This window comes from Cryptotermes secundus, unplaced genomic scaffold (assembly GCF_002891405.2).
Source record: "Cryptotermes secundus unplaced genomic scaffold, Csec_1.0 scaffold533, whole genome shotgun sequence".
Lineage (NCBI taxonomy): Eukaryota > Metazoa > Arthropoda > Insecta > Blattodea > Kalotermitidae > Cryptotermes > Cryptotermes secundus.
In genome coordinates this window covers 153,442-174,466 of record NW_019731275.1, presented here as the reverse complement: position 1 = coordinate 174,466, position 21,025 = coordinate 153,442, and the positions used below count along the sequence as shown (strand labels likewise).

The following is a 21,025-nucleotide window of genomic DNA, read 5'->3' as shown; positions in this document are numbered from 1 at the left end:
TTGAAGACTATATTGCACGATAACATAATATAGCAAGATGCTCAAATACAATATTTCTTTCCCCCTTGGCACTACAGCCCCAGTGGGCCTAGGCCTACCTCCATGAACTTCTTCGTTCACTTCGGTTTTTCTAGATCTTACACATTCGGTAGGACCCCTTGGGCGGGGGATCAGCTCGTCGCAAGGCCTCTACCTGTACACGAACACAGAAAAACGCACACACAAACTAAACATCCAGCCCTGAGTGGGATTCGAACCCACGATCCCGGTTTCCAAGCGAGCGAAGACAGTACATACCTTAGACCGCTCGGCTACCGTGACCGGCCCAAATACAATGTTATCAGCAACATTTATTAAAGCACTTTTTCTAGTCAGTGAATGTTTAACGAAATAACGTATGAACACTACAGAACGTTCCTATGGAGTGGTATGTAATATAACTTAGGGTCTGGAGACCTAGGACACACAGGCAGGCAGAAGGAGGGGTTGTTGCTGTCTTTACGAGATCCCAAGAGGATTCATGGCGTAAGTTCCCAGACCACGCCCTACTTCCTGAATGCCTTTGCTGTCAATAGCCGATTGACACACACACGACCGAACATCGCTATAAATACACGCGTCATGTACAGACCCAGAGTTTGGCTCGGCAATAAACAAAACATGTGCTGGCAGGACAGGAACTGCGCCAAACCTCAGCACGTGTACTAACGAGTGTGGCATATCGGGAGTTACTGTGGCCGTGGACATCTGGGTCTGCCCTAAGATTACTTCGTTATGCCAGCACTTTAATAGCAACAGCGGACTAATTCTCCCTTGGGATGTAATTAAAAACGTGACGCTTGACGCGGATTAGCTGTAAGCATAGACTGTACTATAATTGAGTGAACATCAGGGCGAATACAGGAACTTCGACAGCTGTTTTGATGGTGTGCAAGAAGCAAGTTTTTAATTGCGTTTATTTTGTGACTACCCACAAATTATATTGAATATGAAGAAAGCAGTCTTCTGGGATTTGGCACCGTGTATATGTGGTGTTAACCGACGTTTCGGAGGAACGTATCGCCTCCATCTTCAGGGTAGAAGAAAAAATATATAAGAAATCTGCAAGCAAAGAGACCGTGAGAACCGGTAAAAGCAGACACAGTCTGCTCTCTTTGCTTGCAGATTTCTTATATATTTTTTCTTCTACCCTGAAGATGGAGGCGATACGTTCCTCCGAAACGTCGGTTAACACCACATATACACGGTGCCAAATCCCAGAAGACTGCTTTCTTCATAATCACCGCCGTGAAAGCCTCAAATCTTATATATTGAATATTGTCACGTGTAAGGGATTGCCGTGACTAATATTAATGGATTCTGGATTTGATGATCGGGTTTGTTGGAACTTCTTTACAATTACATTCAATTATAACAGCGCACACATTGAACTCCTGAATGACGTCTGTATGAAGAATCTCTGATACTGCTATGAATCTCCGTATTCACAAATACTCCATTTTTACAACTGCCAGAAAGCCGAACAGAGATCGCCGCCTCCAACTGTAACTCATGAATGCGTTGTCTCGGAAACCGTGTGGTAATTCCGAAACAACGGTTTGGTTTTCCAAGTGTTCACAACTTTTAGTTTTCGTCCCCAAGAAAATTGTTTTGTTGTCATGAAAACATGCTTACCGAAACGTTGGCTACTAAGCAACCTAAGTCCTACTGTTGACTGCGATATCTCGAGAATGTATTTACTGAACCGTTGCCTAGCAAATGATCATATTTCATCACAATATTGTTTGTAAAGGGGTTCAGGCTAGTTGGAGAGCTGCTCCGAAAAACTTATCTTCAACTTTGTGCCCCAAAAGATGTTGGTGTATAATTCAAGTTATACACAGCTTATAATCTGCATCTACAATAAATGGAATAAATTATATCCTAAACAGTGTATTAAATAAGTTTCAAATGAGAAAAAGGAGGATCAGTCTATTGAACAACAAATATATTATTGCTTATCTCATAAAAATTAAAAAAGCAAAGTAAAATGGTATAAGTAAATATTTTATCAATTGTTAATGTGGTTCTGACCTGTTAACGAGATGACTAATCTTCTTTCTCGCAGAGCAGCGCCTCAATTCGGGGACGAATTTTAATTTTACGTACCCCAAGTTGAAGATCATTGGTCTAGGTGGTCTAGGCGTACCGCAGTCCATCCAGGCTTGAGCTGCGACAGACCTTCATCACGTTACGTGACTGATTCATCTCGACTTCCTTCCCAGCTATTAGTTCACCGTCACTCCACCACCACTGTCGACATACGAATACGAACGTAATATGTGAAGTTGAAAAACTTTCGTCAAATAAGTCAAGAAACAACCATTCAATTAACCAGCCTATCAGGCCACGCCATAGCTCAAGCGGTTAGTCGCTGGCTTCCCACCGCGGCGGCCCGGATTCGATCCCGGGTCTGGTCAAGTGGGATTTGTGGTGGACAAAGTGACGCTGGGGCAAGTTTTCTCCGAGTAGTTCGGTTTCCCCCGTCAATCTTCATTCCCCCAATTGCTCCACAGTCACCCTCACCTATCATCGGGGGCTGGTACAATAGGCCAGAAGTGGCCGCAATACAAGGGACTTAGTCCCACCCCACTAGCAATAAAGAAAAAAACAGCCTACCTACCCACCCACCCACCTGCCTGCCTGCTTGCCCGCCCCTCCATCCATCTATTTATCTTAAACATAATGAACCTTTAACTTAACTGATCAATGGTATGAATATCCGCCCACTTTCAAAATTTCAGAGTTTTATGTTAATTTATTTAATAGCGCGTTATCATATGCAGATGTTACATAGACTCAAATGTCAGGTGCCGGTCACGGTAGCCGAGCGGTCTAAGGCATGCACTGTCTTCGCTCGCTCGGAAGCCGGGATCGTGGCTTCGAATCCCACTCAGGGCATGGATGTTTGTGTGCGTTTTTCTGTGTTTGTCTACAGGTAGAGGCCTTGCGACGAGCTGATCACCCGCCCAGGGAGNNNGTCCTACCGTATGTGTAAGATCTAGAAAAACCGAAGTGAACGGAGAAGTTCATGGAGGTAGGCCTAGGCCCACTGGGGCTGTAGTGCCAAGAAAAAAAAAGTCAGGTTCATTTCGAAAAATTTGGAAAGAAGTGGCCAATGCGTACTTTAAAGCATTTTCCAGCATTTGCCCGGGGAACAAAGCAAAACCATGAAGAACTGAATGGGGAAGGCCGGCCTTCAGACTCCTGTTTCTTTGGTTCTTGGGCCCTTCGCCAATGATTTCTTATTTGAACTCAGTATAACGCATTATCGAATGGTACGATCAGTGCCTATCATTTGGAAATAATGTTAACGAAGCGGTGGTAACCTGCTATTAAACTCAATCATTTGCCTGGAAAGACTGAGGAGGGTAAGGAAAAGAGGACTTTCTCAGTTGCACGGATTTTAGAGCTTCGAATGGTAAGTCGACAGAGAACGTCGAATTGGGAAGGATGAGGAACAATACTGCTCTGGGCTATTCTAAAGGGGCCCATACACGTACGAGTCTGGCTCGCGAGTCCGTTTCGGCTTGGGTTTCAATGAGCTAGACTCGTCCGTGTGGGGGTTGCAAAGTTGGGAGTCAGCTCATACGTTTGTGGTGAAATTAATCCGAGCCCGACTCCCGAGTCAAGCTCACCGAGCCGGACTCGCGAGCCAGACTCGTACGTGTATGGGTCTCTTTAGGCAACGACTAAGGACTGGGGAGAACTACAAAAATCTCATGATATCCTGTTTCCGGTCCTACAAAGCATTTGCAAGAGTCCTACCCTTCTGTTAAATACAGCCAGTTTTGCCTGCAACTTCGACAACTTACACGACTCAGGGGATGCATGTGGCTACATGTGTTAGCAACCCCGAAGGACCGATTTCATGACGATGTTGTGTGACGTAGGTCCGGGTCCAAAATAGACTGCCCGCGGTCAACCTGAAGAGGAGGCCAGGGGCACAGGGGCCTAACCCTCGACGGATTTAGCCGGCCAGGAATGCCAAGAGGTCTTGTTCTCTCTCGGTGAAGGCAGAGGTGTATTTTAAGATTCTAAGTACCAGAACACACATTTATATGAAATTTTGTATTGGGAGTTTGCACTAAAGGCTTTGGAATAAATTTACTTTAGTTTTGTACAGGCCCTCTCTCAATGCTGCAGATGTTAACCATACACTAAATGGACATGAATGATGTCACTGTTTGTTAAATATACAATTTGTAATTCTCATATATATCTTAAAGTGTGGACCGCCTCTGTGGTCTAGTGGTCAGAGTTCCTGGATACAGAGGCGTAAAACACACACACACAAACAAAACAAAAACTCCGTGGTCTTTAGTCCGCGAACGAACTATACCGACCGAGCGACCGCCGCTTGTTGACGTAGTTAGTGCCAACTTTAGCGGATAGAGGGTATCGCGTTGTCAGTGCAACGAATCCCCACGGCCGTTAATTTCGGCTTTCTAGACCGGAGCCACTACTTCTCCATTCAAGTAGCTCCTCAATTATCCTCACGAGGCTGAGTGGACCCCGTTCCAGACCCACTACTTCTCAGAAAATCTGGTAGCGCCAGGAATCAAACCAGGAACCTCTGGATCTGTAGCCAGGAACTCTGACCACTAGACCATAGAGAGGAACCGTAGAGACAAAAAAAGATAAGTATGGATTATGCATTAATAAAATACCGATAGCCACAACAGAAACGGAGGAACGGAAAACAAACTGGTGTGAGAGAAGAACTCAGTTTGATACGTGAAGAACCCAAATTTATGGCATGTCATTTCATAATATCCTGTATAAGTGTGCACACATATTATGAAGCCCATCCAAAGTAAATAAAGCCCGACTGACAGTTAATATTACCTCAGCTAAAGCAGAATAGCCACAACAGGGGCACTCAAGGCTGCAGCCGGCATGGGCTATGCAGTTAAAGCTTTCGATTGCCACAAGAACATTGAGACAGACCTAGCTAATTTGCTACCTTCGCGATTCAGAAAAATGGTTCTTTTTGGGGGAGGGGGCTTGTCGCGAAGTAGTTAGCGTCATGCTAAGATAAAGTTGCCTCTGTGCCTAAGCATCACACCACGAGGGCTCAGAGAAGGAGAACAAGATGCTTGGTGGTTAAGCTCCACGCGTTCCAAATCTCCGTCATGGATGGAGGCCAACTTCCAGGGTCGTCTTAAATATATGAACATGAGGTCCCAAGAAGAACGTAACTGGAAGCTCCGTGTCATCCACCTGGAGAACGCATTTCCATTCTTGCTGAATTATGTGTTTCCTCCGCAAAATTCACTACATAAACACATTCTGGAGAAGTTGCTTTTGTTCGTGTGTTACATCTCCAAAAACAGTAAACAGATTTAAATCTAATTCGATTTCGGGAATTTTCACTATAAATTGTCTAGCCAGTTTGCTTTCGGTTCTTCCCCGTTAAAAAATGTATTCTTTTCCGAAGCTGAAACCGAGCTTTATCAGTTTCCTAAAGGCAATCTTGTTATTAAGCAGATTACATGAAGCTAAATTTGCCTCTGTGCTTAATTAATTAAGCACTATTCCATGAAGGCCTATGAGGGAGTTGAGGTATAGCCCCACCATTCTTCACCTCGACACTATATGGAGGTGAGTGGTCAGCTTTACGATCCGGCCGCTTTACCCCCGGGGGGAAATTGCCTTGGTACCCACTGGATTGGAGGCTGGTTGGACCCCAGAGCCGGTCTTGACGCTGTGGAGAAGAGAAAAATCTTGCCCCTGCCGTAAATGCAACCCCGGCTGCCCAGCCATTAGGCCTTTGCTATACCGACTGAGCTATTTTGACTAGAAGCAGATGAGAAAAGAGATTATATATATTCTCATCTCTTTTCTCATATATATTTCGTTAAAGATTAGTAATAATTTGAAATATTTTTTATGTACGAAAGGCTTATAAAGTGTATAAAATCGCAAAGCGCAGGCTTGAACACGTGTACTGTACAGGAGCACCTTCTGCCAATTCTGCTGGCAAGGAGGAGAGCAATCTGCAATACGGCACATCGTGCATTGTCGTTTCCGATCTGCACTGCCGCTGATTGCCAAATAGGTCAGCCGAACACCTGCTGTTTCGGGCCCAACTGACCCTGTCTGTCACGTTGTAAGCAGCTACCCCATGCTCATTTTCCGACAGACCCCGTTTTCTGGGCCCCGCACTCCATCACCACTAGATGCTGAACAAACGCCTCCATCACTACTAGATGCTGAACAGACACCTCCATCAGTTAGCACGTTTATACTCTCTTAATCCTCGATGCTAGAAGATAATTCATGAATCATGTAACGACATCATTTCAGCCGCAGGAGCTGTACGTTTCTTGATTAATTTAATGATGATTTGATAAGAATAGATGTTATTTTCGGAACCTTTTCTTTGGACGTTGTCCACGTTCTGGATAATAACGCTTCTCTTTAGAATATTCATTGTCTTCCCTTCTTCAATTAATTATTAATAAGAGCGCCAATATGATGTGGACTCAGGCAATTTTAAAATTTGTTATTAGAGACTGCATACTCCAATGTTTTAGATTTTCTTTATGTTAATGAACATTTCTACCTATCTGTTCTTCCACTAGCAATACCTTCTTATAACATATAGCCATCTATGGTTATTTTTGTTATCTCCGACCAAGGTTCGCTTACCATTCTTTCATATACAGTCTCAGAATATGAGAGTTGTGAGAAACATCACATGGAACCTTCGCAAAACCAGGCTCCAGGTCAATATTCGAATCTGGGAGCACAAAAAAGTAGTGTTAAACATTACACCACGACAATAGGTAAAATAATATGTTGTTGGTAGCATCATAAAATACGAGAATGTACTAGGCCTATGTGCTGAGACTGGAAGGAAGTAACGCAATATAAGGTAATATCAGGGCATTCATTGAAACCAACGAGACAAAACATGAAATTCTTCTTTCAGGATAGGCGGTACGCGAAAACCTGCTTCCAAATGACGTTTCGGAAAGAAGCGCGAGTACCTGCAGAATACAAGTCGGACATACGTGGAAGTACTTGCAGAATACAAGTCAGATATACGTGCGAATACTTGCAGAATACAAGTCAGATATACATGCGAATACTTGCAGAATACAAGTCAGACATACGTGCGAATACTTGCGGAATACAAGTCAGATATACGTGCGAATACTTGCAGAATACAAGTCAGATATACGTGCGAATACTTGCAGAGTACAAGTCAGATATACGTGCGAATACTTGCAGAATACAAGTCAGGTAAATATGCGAGTATTCCGACAAACGAGTTGACGCTTTCATCAAGCCTGCTCCATGTGCTTAATATTAAGGCACAAGTTAAGTAACAGCAAAACCCTCACAGTTTGCATGTATTAGTATTAAGATGGATTAGAATTCAAATAAACTGTGGTTGCAGTTATCAGCAAGTAGCACAGTCAGAGGTGCTTGAAGACAAGAAGAATTGGAAGGTAACAGGCCCGCAGAAGGAGAAGGAAGGATCGGCCAGAGAAAGATTTAAAAGGTGCAGTCTTCACAATTCGCACTTTATGCCTTGTATTACCAGAATATTTAGGTGCAGGACTACGAGATGGTTAGTACATGAAGAAAAAGGGAAATTTCTAAAGTTAATCCGAAGACCTATAAGGAGAAGCGTCACTTGGAAGACCTAGGAGGATGGATGGATGGATGATAGAAAATAGATCTTGGATAGATGGCATGCATTGGAATGAACTGGTTCAGGAATTTATACGCTTGTATGACGAGTATTTATGATTACGGAGATAAGCCTTTTGGTTCTAAACTAGATTGGGTTTCTTTCACCAGCTAAACAACTTGAAATTTTCAAGGAAGACCTTCCACCAGGGATTTATTTGCATTATTTCCATTGGAAATTCGAGTGGTAGACGCTGGCAGATGTTAAGAAGAAATTTACTCCTGCTGTCGCAGAGATCCTTGAAGCCTAGGTGTGTTATCTATGGTTGAAGCTCCTGCGGGCTAGAGATGCTCTGGTACTTGTAAGATATTCCTGTCAAGTGACGGGACGCGTGTCCTGAATGGGACACCCACTACATCCTGTGACGCGGGAAATTTCCCCACAAAATCTTTCTTTTCATAGCGTAGTTAGCGGTGATGTACTTGGAAAACAAGCACATCCTGAGTTCAACAACAGCGGAAGTTTTCTGTATTTAGCCATCGAATCAGTTCTGCTGTTCAACGTTTCACGGGAATTGTATAATCTAGAGCCTACGGCTCATACTTCTTATGGGTTCTTTGCACAATGTGCAGAAAATGAATGCGTAAAGGAAACACTGTTCTTAACTCCGTGGGTTTCATCTCCGAAATTACACAATGGATTTAAATGTAATTTTATTTTCGGAACCTGCATTATAATTTGTCTGGCTCTTTCATTTTTGTTCGAACATTTCCATTGTTGGAATCTGATACTGTAACGGCGGCGAATATTAAGGTTATGGCTATCTATGATGCGATTCAACGACGTTTCTGAGGGTCTCCTGTCTCCATCATCAGAGCAGAGGAGGGGAATACTTCGACGCTGAAATTATGCCGGTTAGTTCTCCAATATCTTGGTATACCTCCAACCAGATTGCAAAGTATCTCATCCCATAAGATATTATTTCAATGTTTTCAAATACTCAAGACTCACCGTACAGGAAATCTGTATGAAACATAAAACATAGCACAAATCTCTCTAAGGTAGAGAAATTTTATTTTAAACATTTTAAAACATATGAAGATTTAAGCAAATGCTGAAATACTTGGCTTTATACAGGATCATCTCTATTAAAATTATTTTACAATAATGAATCTGTTTGTATAATAAATGAACACCAGAACCAACAGGATATACAAAATTGCAAATCACGCATCTGCAAAATATATTTCAACGTTCTGGCTTACTGAGTTGACTCTGAAGTACGATTTTGGTTTATACTCTAGTATGCCAGTGAACTATAAGTTCCCAATACAATTCACAACGTTCGCAGAAGGCTCTAAACTTGTTTACTTCGTTTTTCATCTACTTGTAGTTTATTTAATGGCACTTTCGGTTTTTCAGATTATTAAATGTGGAATGGTAGTGTTATTAATAAGAAGTGGAACGGCCCGGATGGAGAAATCAGGGACCGTGGCCTAATTTGAGCTATTCTCGAAGCATTTATGTGGAGTGACAGATGAAAATCACAACAACAAAAAAAAGTCAGAGTGGCCTATCTTCTGGCCGAGGTTTGAACCCGTCACATCTGAATACGAAATAGAATTGCCATCAACTTGTATGTGACGTTCAGGTCTGCTTCGTGTATTTATTTACAGTTCACTTAACGATGGTATCGCAAACTATATAGCATCGAATGGAAAGCTAAAGCTATCCCAGTAACAGGCCGTGGAGGCCCATAAGTTTGTGAGACGTCGAGGCTCCCATATTTTCTAGACAATCGGTTGTCAACCTTACGCGCCGGCCGCCCTTTACCTTCAGGAAGATTCCTGGTACTCATTTCTGTTAGAGGCTAGGTCGCCCACAGGGTCATAACGCGGCTGGAAGAATTATGTCAATTGAAAAATCCAATGACCTCATCGGGTATCGAACCCACGACCTTCTGGCTTGTTGCATAGTGCCTCAACCAACTACGCTATCGCGTGCCCCCGCATCGAATGGTAGGATGTTTAATTTATGTCGAATTGGAAAGGACGCAGAAAGAAGCGATCATGGCCTATTTCAAGGTACTATCCAGAAATTTGCCTAGAGGGTCTGAGAAAACCCATGAAATCCCGCAATCCGGAAATCCGATGTCCCAGCCAAGATTCGAAGCGGACATATCCCGAATACTAATCAGACATGTTTCCGACCGAGCCAACTTGCTCAGTTCGATACACGTAATAAACAATGGATTTCGTACGCCGATCTCTGAAGTATTAGTGTTGGACAGTTCTATCTTCTGGGGTAAGACGCCGTGTAGACCGGTAAGTTTCAACGGATTGCACGGCGTTATATCCGAGAAGATAGAACTCTTCATAACCACGGTCGTGAGGACCTCAACTCATTTTAACGTTTAGTCTAACTGAACATTTTCTCTTAGCACCGACAAGCCTACAATTCTGGGAAGACAGGGGCCTAAGTACGAATTTTTTCGAGGACGTGGGCTGCTGATCGTGATTACGGCCGTACTTTGCCTGTTCAGAAGCGTGGACGACGGTGGTCTCAAGGAGTTCAGATTGCAGCAGCAGTGGAACCAGGTGGCAGCACGTTAATATGACTTATGGTGACGCTTCAAACTACGTAGTTACACCTCTCTGTACAGAGATAGCGCTACCACAACACTAAGCCTTCCGCTTCGAATTTTTTATTCTCAGTTGAAGGACGAAGATGGAAACTAAAATTCTCATTGAAGTTAGAGGGTCTAATTTATGGGAAGTATATGGATCTCATGATAGTGGGAAAAACATGAAGAAAATATTTGAAAAAAGTACAGATGTTACATAGTAGTGCTGGTCATATGAGAAAACTCGTGAGTAGTACGTAGGATGTGAGGTTCTCATAGCGGTGGTTATGAAGAATACTACCTTCGCGTTTAACATATTTACAGTGTGGGTAAACAAACGACGATTACTAGAATTATCAAGTTATTTTCCTATGACATTTGACGACTGAGTGGCCCTACACTTCATGATATGAAGTTCAATTACTCGCTCGGGACATTTATGTCTTCAGCTACTGTGTCATAATGTAGGAATCTGTTTGCCTTTCAACACACCAGATCCTCTACAGGAAACATATTTACCCTCCGGATATAACAGGTTATTTCCAAATTTTGCAACGTCCGACTAGCGCCGGTCTCCGCCTTACTCCTCCCATTCCTTTCGAGAAAGGTTAGATGCAAATGCTGTCCCAGACGACGAGAAATTGCCCCTTCCCCCACAATTAAATGCACCTCAGCACTCCCGAAACTTCATCACAGTAAATAAGACGACATTTCCATAATCCGTGACAAATAATCAAAATTCCTAAAGCAGTTTTATTTATATTTTTGCATGGCTGTCATACTACTGTAAATTAATGATCACTGCATGAATAAAACAGCAGCAGATTTTTTTTTTAAATAAAAATGGAAGATTTGCAACACTCACAATATGTTTCGGTCCAGATCCCAATGTCTCCTCCCCCCCCCCCTAGAAGAATCATCATATATTTTATGGTGATCTTTTCTCTTACAATATTTTATTTTTGATTTTTAAATTCAGTATGCGTACGTATATTTTTAAAATATAATGTGTATACAGTAGGTCTATTAAGTCGAATGCAACCTAATTTTACAACAGGTTTTCAATTTATACTAGTATTATAGTTTTATATGAATTCCGATAGCATTTGTATATTTCTCAAGTATTACCTGATGATGGTCTGTCTGGGCCGAAACATGTTGTGAGTGGAATAATAAAAGCTTTTGTTTGTGTTACGCTAACCCTTACATTTTTATATGTAAGCATAAGAAACGGGGTGCATTACTACAATATTGAGAAATTACTATTCATTTAACTATAAAAAAGAAAAGAATACTGTGACGCCCAAGGGTGCAGTTCTGGTACCTCGTGCTGACATCAGTCAGTTCTTGAAGCTGTCAGTGAAGAAGGCATCCCTGATGTAATAATGTCATCTTCAGTGCCCAGTCCTATTTCAAGAAGTGATGCTACAATCTTCTTCCGATGTGGTACACTGAGTTCTTCGTCACTCCTCTACAATTCCTTGTTCACACTTGCAAATACGTGGCACTCCTTTTTACTGTTGAAAAATAGTAGTACCTATTTCTCACCACCACTTAGAGGGCCTCTGCTAATGACGCTAAGAGTTGCCATATCATGGTGTTTTATTGCTTGGCTTACTCTTTGTTCCTGAAGATGGAAGCGATATGTTCCCTCGAAATGTCGGTCGACTTTCACCGGATTGCACGGCGTTATACCCTAGAGGACACAACTCTGTACTCACCCATGTGAGAACCTGAAATTCAAAACAGAAGCAAGGTCATTTATGCCCTTCTTCCTTTAAGAAAGGATATTTTGTCTGTGAAAAGTAAAGTTGTCCCTGTGCTTAATTAATTAAGCACAATGTAATGAAGACGTATGGGAGAAAGGAGGTATAACTTCAAGATTCTTGACCTAGGCTTCATGCCCCGGCCGCTTTACCCCCGGGGAAAGAGCCCTCTGTACCATTGGGTAGGAGTTTGAGTGAGCCTCCGAACCGTTCTCGACGATGTTGAGAAATAAAAAATCTTTTGGCCCTGCCGGGAGCCCAGCCTGTAGCCCGTCGCTATACCGACTGAACTATCCCAGCTTCACGAATAAGCGGCCTTGACCTATTAAAAGATACTGTCAACATTTGCCTGGAAGAAATGAGGATCCGTTTTCGGTAGTTTGCATTTTAAGTATAACGTTTTCATTGTAAAATTAGACATTGGACTTTTTATACAAATAAATAGAATAATAGCCGGTCACGGTAGCCGAGCAGTCTAAGACATGTACTGTCTTCGCTTGTTTGGAAACCGGGATCGTGGGTTCGAATCCCACTCAGGGTATGGATGTTTAGTTTGTGTGTGTGTGTGTGTGTGTGTGTGCGTTTTTCTGTGTTTGTGTACAGGTAGAGGCCTTGCGACGAGCTGATCACCCGCCCAAGGAGTCCTACAGAATGTGTAAGATCTAGAAAAACCGAAGTGTACGGAGAAGTTCATGGAGGTAGGCCTAGGCCCACTGGGGCTGTAGTGCCAAGGAAAAAAAAAAGTAGAATAATAAAAGAGCGCTTAGGCTCATTAAAGAAGAAATCCCTGAAGGTGAGGAAGCGTAGTGATTTAAGGTGACGCAACGAGGAGGCGAGACGCAAAAGGTGAACAATCCCTGCCTTAAACAAACTTCCCTCTCGTAACTTGCAGACACCTCATTCTAACTCTTTCTCTCGGTGACTAATGTTTCATGAATTCCATGTTTCTGGTGCTGACTCAGGCAGTCCATTGTGAGGTGTTATGCACACAATAAAGCATTCCTGGTTTCTGTTCTCTTGTACCATAATTGCAACACACACACCGTACGTACTTGGAGAATAAGAAAGCTCAAAATCACAATGCTGCAGTTGGTGGGTCCATTACTGCGGTTGTAGAGAAGTGACTTTTACTGTGCAAAAGAAGAATTAAAAAGTGAATGGAGTGTGCGTACTTCCCAAACGCGGCCCTTTTTTTCTGTTATAGTGTCTTTGGACATTATCCAGCTTCCTGTTTTTGTATTTATTTAAAATAAATCGTATCGGAGACTGGATTCTGTCTCTGTCTTCATCTATACATCCGCTCCCCCTTACGCCTTCATGGCGTAGTGCTTAATTAGTTAACCACAGGGCCAACTTTACATTTACCTTCAGGTAAAAGCCTGCGCACTTGACCGCAATTGATAGGGCTAGTCCTTATCTCGGGACATCAGCACCAACACAAGTTAGGACATAAATCGCCTGCGATAGTTGAGGCAAATATTAAAAACATAAAAATAACTCCATGCACATGAGGCCTAGCATTTATGTCCATGCATTATTTCACGGCTATTGTTAAAATCAGAGTACTATCAGAATAGAAGACATCACTTACTTACTTACTTACTTACTCATGGAGCTGAGCCCTTCTGGAGAAGCCGCCAATTCTGCAGCTACTCAAGAATTTCCCAGCATTTTATGGAACCAGAAGGTTCACTACCGTGTTCACAAGAGCCATCCACTGGTCTCCATCATGGGCCAGATCAATCCAATCCATACCATCTCATTCTATCTCTCTAAGATCCATTTTAAAATTGTCCACCCACCTACGCCTTGGTCTTCCCAGTGGTCTCTTTCCTTCTGGCTTACCCACCAATACTCTATACGCATTCCTCGACTCCCCCATCGTGCTACATGCCCCGCCCATCCCATCCTCCTTGACCTGATCATTCTAATTGTAATTGGAAAAGAGTACAAGTTATGAAGCTCCTCATTGTGCAGTTTTCTCCAACCTCCTGTCACTTCATCCCTCTTCCTTCCAAATATTCTCCTCAACACCCTGTTTTCAAACACCCTCAGTCTATGTTCCTCCCTTAATGTCAGTGACCAAGTTTCACACCCATACAGAACCACAGGCAAAATTATAGTTTTGTATATTCTAATTTTTATGTTTTTGGACAACAGACGAGAAGACAAAAGGTTCTGGACTGAATGGTAGCAAGCATTACTCGAGCTCAATCGCCTCTTAATTTCCTCCTGAATCAGACTTCGATCTGTTATCGTTGTTCCCAAATATCTGAACTGTGCCACATTTTCAAAACATCTGTTTCCTATCTTTATGTCATGATTCTGTCCTACATTTTGGTGACGAGACAGCAACATGTACTTAGTTCTCTCTGTGTATACTTCTAGACCAAACTATCTACTTGCGTCAATTAAAGTAAAGAGGTTGGTCGAGAAGTCATCACTAAAAAGACAAATTCCTCATTTTGTACACCATATTGACCTTGATGCTAATTTGTTGTAGTTGGAATCTGCCGTTGAGAAGTCCATCATGCTACAGACATGACAAACCACAAAGCTACAAATTGATTTACCTTGCATTTCATTACACATAGACCATATCGAAAATGTATTTAAAAACGTCATAGATCGTAATGAGATATACATTTTATGCACCTTTTCCTTTTCTCTCTTTTTTCACTGACGTACCTTTCTTATTAGTTTTTCTTTTTTAACTATAATATAGAGGCTGTAATTGTACGATACAAATGCAATTGACATCTCTCGACAATTTGCGCTTCAATATGAAGCACTGAGTAGTTTCGGATATTAAACATACGGACGGCGTTCCCAACTATGCTTTCTTTTTATATACTTCATGCATAATGACAGCCACATGCAGCAAGTGTGGGTGAGAAGAGGATTTTGGTGGGAAAGCCAGAAGGAAAGAGACCACCAGAAAGACGTAAACGTAGATGGGAAGATAACATTAAAATGGATCTTAGAGAGACTGGCTGGGGTGCTATGGACTGGATTGATCTGGCTCAGGATAGGGACCAGTGAAGGGCTCTCGTGAACACGGTAATGAACCTTCGTGTACCGTAAAATATTGGGAAATTCTCGAGTGGCTGCGTGACTGGCGGCTTCACAAGAAAGGCCCAGTTCCGTGGATTTAATTAGTTATAATGAGAGCCACTCTAATGCTGTTTTCTAAGGAAAACATGTGTAGGCCCACATAAACTTCTCGCTTTAAGATAGGGATGCGTTTATTGAAAAATGTTCATTGTGTGTAAATTCCCTATCTGATAATTAATTCCCCATTAAGTTAAACGTAGCAGAGAGAGGAACATAATTATGATTTCAAAATAATCAATCATATGAAGATGCTATCCTAGGATTCTGATGGGGATGGACAGACAGAGGAAAACCACAATGTATTTAAGTCAGGATAGCCCGTAATCTGAACGAGATTTAAACGTTATCTGTATAGTATATCGCCGATTTAACGGACTCATTTAGGAAGAGGTGCCCAATGTTGCCGAGTATCCGTTAAATCCAAATGTCCGCAACCCGCGTAAAATAACACAGCACAAAACAAATTTTATTTGCGATAGAACGATCCATGTACTAGATACGCGTAATTTTGGCAGCATGACATATCAACCAGCCTCTTAAAGAAGCACTGACATATCAAACCGGAAAATAACGGGGAAGTGCCTAAGAATTTTATCCGTTAAATCCGAAATACATATTTTCAATCGAGGGTTTACTGTATACCAACTTGCTGAATGATGCGACACTTCCTTTGTGTGTAGGGGCCTGTCCCCCCGGGGACCTGCTTAACGACTGGGGCCTTCCTTATCTACAGCCACATCCTCCATCATTGCCTTATATCCGCACTTGTCGTTAGTCGGTTAAGCGGCGTGCCTGTGAAATGGTGATAGAGAGGTACTGAATAGTGAAGTGTGCAAGTGTGGAAGGCAAGCCATACATAGGTACGGTTATTGTATCCGTGTACATAGGCACCGCCCATGAAGGAACATGCTGGGAGTGTCTGTAACGTTCCACGCATTCGTGCCTTTGACACTTCATCGAAATAAGTGGACAGCTTCATTTTCCAGCCTTTAACGGTGCATTCGTTGTGTTACCTTACACATGTAAGTTCTGAGTGCAGGGTCTCCTGTAATGAATCCATTTTGTTTTGGTCGAAACGATTTTAAAACGGAAAGTAGACGGGCTTTAAAGAAGGCAGAGTCAAAGTCACATTGCGACTGACGGTCAGTCAGTCTCTCTGTCTCGGTGTAGAGCCCCGGCTGGGGCTCATGACCAGATGTTTCTTCTTGTTTGAAAGTTACTGTCCTGTCCACCCACGTTGGGTGCCTTCTCTGACGAGAGGTCAGATCTGTCATTCGCCAGTCATAGTCGGTTGTATTAGTCCATTGTCAGTATGCACAATTATTTGCAAGTTTACAGTTATTAGCTAACCCTATGTAAAATGTACACAAGGCCTCTGTGAGACCAGGCTCAGTACAGCAGATTATGCCCTATTTCTAGTAGCTTCCGCTACAACGGCAACCTAGTCACTTGAACGGTTGTATGTTTGACCGCCGCAAGGTGAGAGAAGCAGTGCCCGGTTTCTTTATGCACATAATGAGCAGTAGGAGCCGAGGTAGCGCAGTCGATACAGCGAATGGCTACAGTCTGGACAGCGGAGGGGTCGGCTTTCGAGTCCCGGTGGAGCCAAGAATTTGCTCTTCTCCACGTCGTCCAAACCGGTTCTGGGGTCCACCCAACCCCCTATCCAATGGATACCGTGGGCTCTTTCCCAGGGGTAAAGCAGCCGGGGCGTGAAGCTGACCACTACCTCCAGCTAGTGCCAATGTCAGGAAAATGCGGATCTATACATCGACTTCACCATACACCTTCATGGCGTAGTGCTTAATTCGTTAAGCACAGGGACAACTTTACCTTACCTTTACACACTAAGGAAATTGCCTCATCAGTGGAAGGAGTCTGTTATTGTACCAGTTCACAAGAAGCGTGGTAAAACTGACTGTAGTAATTATCGGGGGATATCACTGCTATCAACTTCATACAAAATTGTATCCAGTATTCTTCTCTCAAGATTAAGTCCATATATAGATGAAATTCTTGGGGATCATCAGCGTGGGTTTCGACGTAACAGATCAACTACAGATCAGATCTTTTGCATTCGTCAGATATTGGAGAAAAAATGGGAGTACGATGAGGCAGTACATCAGCTATTCATAGACTTCAAGAAAGCCTATGATTCGGTTAGGAGGGAAGTATTGTACAGTATTCTAATAGAGTTTGGGATCCATGAAACTAGTTAGGTTGATTAAAATATGTTTAAACGAAACATATAGTAAAGTCCGTGTAGGTAAACACTTGCCTGATAAATTTCCTATCCAGAATGGTCTAAAACAAGGAGATGCTTTATCGCTACTCCTTTTCAACTTTGCTTTAGAATATGCCTTTAGGAAGGTCCAGGGAAACCAGGTGGGACTGAAATTAAACGGGACACATCAGCTGTTGGTCTATGCCGATGATGTGAATCTACTGGGTGATAATGTAGATACCATAAAGAAAAACACACAAACTTTAATTGACGCAAGTAAAGAGGTTGGTCTAGAAGTAAACAGAGAAAACTAAGTATATGTTACTGTCTCGTCACCAAAATGCAGGGCAAAATCATGACATAAAGATAGGAAACAGATGTTTTGAAAATGTGGCACAGTTCAGATATTTGGGAACAACGATAACAGATCGAAACCTGATTCAGGAGGAAATTAAGAGGAGATTGAACTCGGGTAATGCTTGCTACCATTCAGTCCAGAACCTTTTGTCTTCTCGTCTGCTGTCCAAAAACATAAAAATTAGAATATACAAAACTATAATTTTGCCTGTGGTTCTGTATGGGTGTGAAATTTGGTCTCCGACATTAAGAGAGGAACATAGACTGAGGGTGCTTGAGAACAGAGTGTTGAGGAGAATATTTGGACCGAAGAGGGATGAAGTGACAGGAGGTTGGAGAAAACTGCACAATGAGGAGCTTCATAGCTTGTACTCTAATCCAATTATAATTATAATGATCAGGTGAAGTAGGATGAGATGGCGGGGCATGTAGCACTATGGGGGAGTCGAGGAATACGTATAGAATATTGGTGGGAAAGCCAGAAGGAAAGAGACCACTGGGAAGACCAAGGCGTAGGTGGGTGGACAATTTTAAAATGGATCTTAAGAGAGATAGAATGGGATGGTATGGATTGGATTGATCTGGCTCATGATGGGGACCAGTGGATGGCTCTTGTGAACACGGTAGTGAACCTTCGGGTTCCATAAAATGTTGGGAAATTCTTGAGTAAGTGCATAATTGACGACTCCTCCAGAAGGGCTCAGCTCCATGAGTAAGTAAGTAAGTTTACACATTAAGGAGCATCTAGGGACATGGTCTCAGTAACTGTCCCGTGCAGGCGGTTTTTCCTGTGGATCGAGTAAGGAGATCCCAATCGAGTTCTGTGGCCACCTATCCTTACTGGAGTTAAGAAAGAAAAAACTCCGTGATTTTAGTCCGCAAGCGAACTATACCGACCGAGCGACCGCCGCTTGTCGGCGAAGTTTAGTGCCAAGTTTTGCGGATAGATGGTGTCGCATGGTCAGCGCAACGCATCCCCGCGGCCGTTAATTTCGGTTTTCTAGACCGGAGCAGCTATTTCCTTGAAATAGCTCCTCAATTATAATCACGAGGCCGAGTGGACCCCGTTCCAGACCCACTGCTTCCCCGAAAAAATCTGGTAGCGCTGGGAATCGAACCGGAACTCTGGATCTGCAGCCAGGAACGCTGACCACTAGACAACAGAGGCGGTCGGGATGAAGGAAGAGGGGATAAAATTAAGAGACAGAAATGCCCATACACATAGGTAGTCTTTCATTTGATGTGAACCCCAGCAGATATTTCGGATTACATGCTTGGGACACACCCTGTGGTGGTTGCTGAAGTTGTGAGGCACAGGAAGAACTGGGAAGCCGTGGTTTTATGTGGATGAAATTCAGTATCTCAGGGTTTGAAGGTATCTGAGGTGCTTCAGATATACACCCAAAAGAGATCATCTGCTAGGGATCAGAGACAGTTACATGGGGAGGGGGCTAACAATTTCTAATCTTCATCATTACGCGTACCATTAAGGTGAGTAAATCAGGAAAGTTGAAATGAGCGTAGTAAATACTACAAAAGCTATTAATGTAAGGAAAATTTTACAGGGTGAATCCCGTGGAAGAGGTCACTTGAAAGACGAAAAGCATATGAGAGTATATAATTATTATTTAGTAGCCGGAAAGACCCGTTTAAATTCAGCTGGGAATTTTATTTTCATCGTTCACGAATATCTGCCTCATTTTCGTCCCTGATTATATTTATCTCCTTTCATTCTTTCTCCGTCAAACGTACGCATGCGTCCAAACCTTCATCATTCAGGTGGCACAATTTCCTACACGAGGTGCCACATGCGTAAATAAGAGAATACATTCCCATTGAAAATGCGTGAAAATCGCATAATATACACAACCAATCCTAAACCGTCTCCTGTTATGTAGTTCTGAAGCATGGGTGAAGGGATAGTTTATCGCTGTTTGTATTTGCTCGCAAGAAATGATTTGACAAGAGCTGATAATCGTATAAAAATGGACCTTACACAGAACCAAGGCTGAACGAGGTTACGGTCTCTTCCTTAAAGTGCCAAAGTTGATGGGGCCTCTGCAGTGACGTCACCTTGCATTCAACGGTTAGCAGGGAATTTGAAGATTGTGTTCAATTTCGTTTCTTTCTCTCGAAGCGGAAAGATGTTGATATGTTTTTAATAACATAACAACGAATGATAAGTTAATAAACCATTTTAGTTTTTTTTTAATTCGCTTAGTGGGGGGTGGAGTCCTGTTGGGTACATTCGACACGGAGGCCACTGATTGGCCTATTGTACCTGCCCCGGTTGATTATGATGATGGAGAATTTGGTGGAATGAAGATTGGCAGGGGAAACCGAAGTACTCAGAGAAAACCCGCCCGAGCGTCAGTTTGTCCACCACAAATCCCACTTGACCAGACCCGGGATCGAACCCCGGGCCGCCGCGGTGGGAAGCCAGCGACTAACCGCTTGAGCTATGGTGCGGCCTAACCATTTTAGCTTACTTTCCTTTCTTAAGGGGAAGAGTAGGCTTACCACAACGTATTGCGTGTCTTCCCTTTCTGAACCAACTGAACGGTATTCGCGAAATTTGCTGCTAAGTAATCCTTGTCTCTAGTTAAACGAATAAGATATTTAATAATACAATTCCTTCTGCGCAAATTATTTTGTCCACGGTAAGTTTGGAAAATGGGCTGAATGGCGCAAGAGAATTTTATACCTGGAGTTCGGACAGAATTCTCAAGACATGACCTACACCTCTTGTGTCATTTATGTCATATTTAGGTATAATGTAAATTTATATTAAATAAAAAAATGCAATTCAGCTTACTGATTAGAGTACTGGGTTCGTGCGCGGACGGTTATACAACCAGATCCTATTGCTGGCAACTGTAGTCTAAAGTATGTTACAGATTATTATTATTATTATTATTATTATTATTTACTTCGTAGAAAAGAATGTATTAATTAAGTACAGATTTTGCCTACCACAGATTAAATTTATCGGATATAACCTGAGATTTATACACTGTCACCATATTTATGAAATATCATACACAGCTTATAAGAATGCTTCTCATCTCCATGCCAAATTTTTCATGCCGAGCTTCAATAATTTTCTAGTTCTCGTCTTCAAACAGGAAATTAAATGCGCAGTCGCCATATTTCTTTACAGTTAAAAAAAATTACCTGACCAAATGTTGTGCTTTTTTCGAAGATGTGTTGCTACATGTAATTTCATGACCCTAGACCAGGCGGGGCAAGTATCGCAG

The 21,025-nt window shown here is 42.5% G+C and overlaps 1 protein-coding gene and 1 long non-coding RNA gene across 4 annotated transcripts in view; one reads left to right on the top strand and one right to left on the bottom strand.

Moving 5' to 3' along the window:
- Positions 1-21,025, top strand: part of LOC111866839 (protein FAM184A) — a 116,589-nt gene that overhangs the window by 28,494 nt on the left and 67,070 nt on the right. The window lies entirely within an intron of this gene.
- LOC111866842 overlaps positions 1-21,025 on the bottom strand; it is a 76,835-nt gene that overhangs the window by 49,509 nt on the left and 6,301 nt on the right. The window contains exons 2-3 of one of the 2 annotated variants that reach the window (XR_004513271.1): positions 11,632-12,040; positions 2,074-2,292 (exon numbers count right to left, since the gene is read on the bottom strand). This is a non-coding gene — a long non-coding RNA (uncharacterized LOC111866842). The remainder of the gene's footprint in view (positions 1-2,073; positions 2,293-11,631; positions 12,041-21,025) is intronic. The other variant, XR_002843227.2, reaches the window with a different exon arrangement.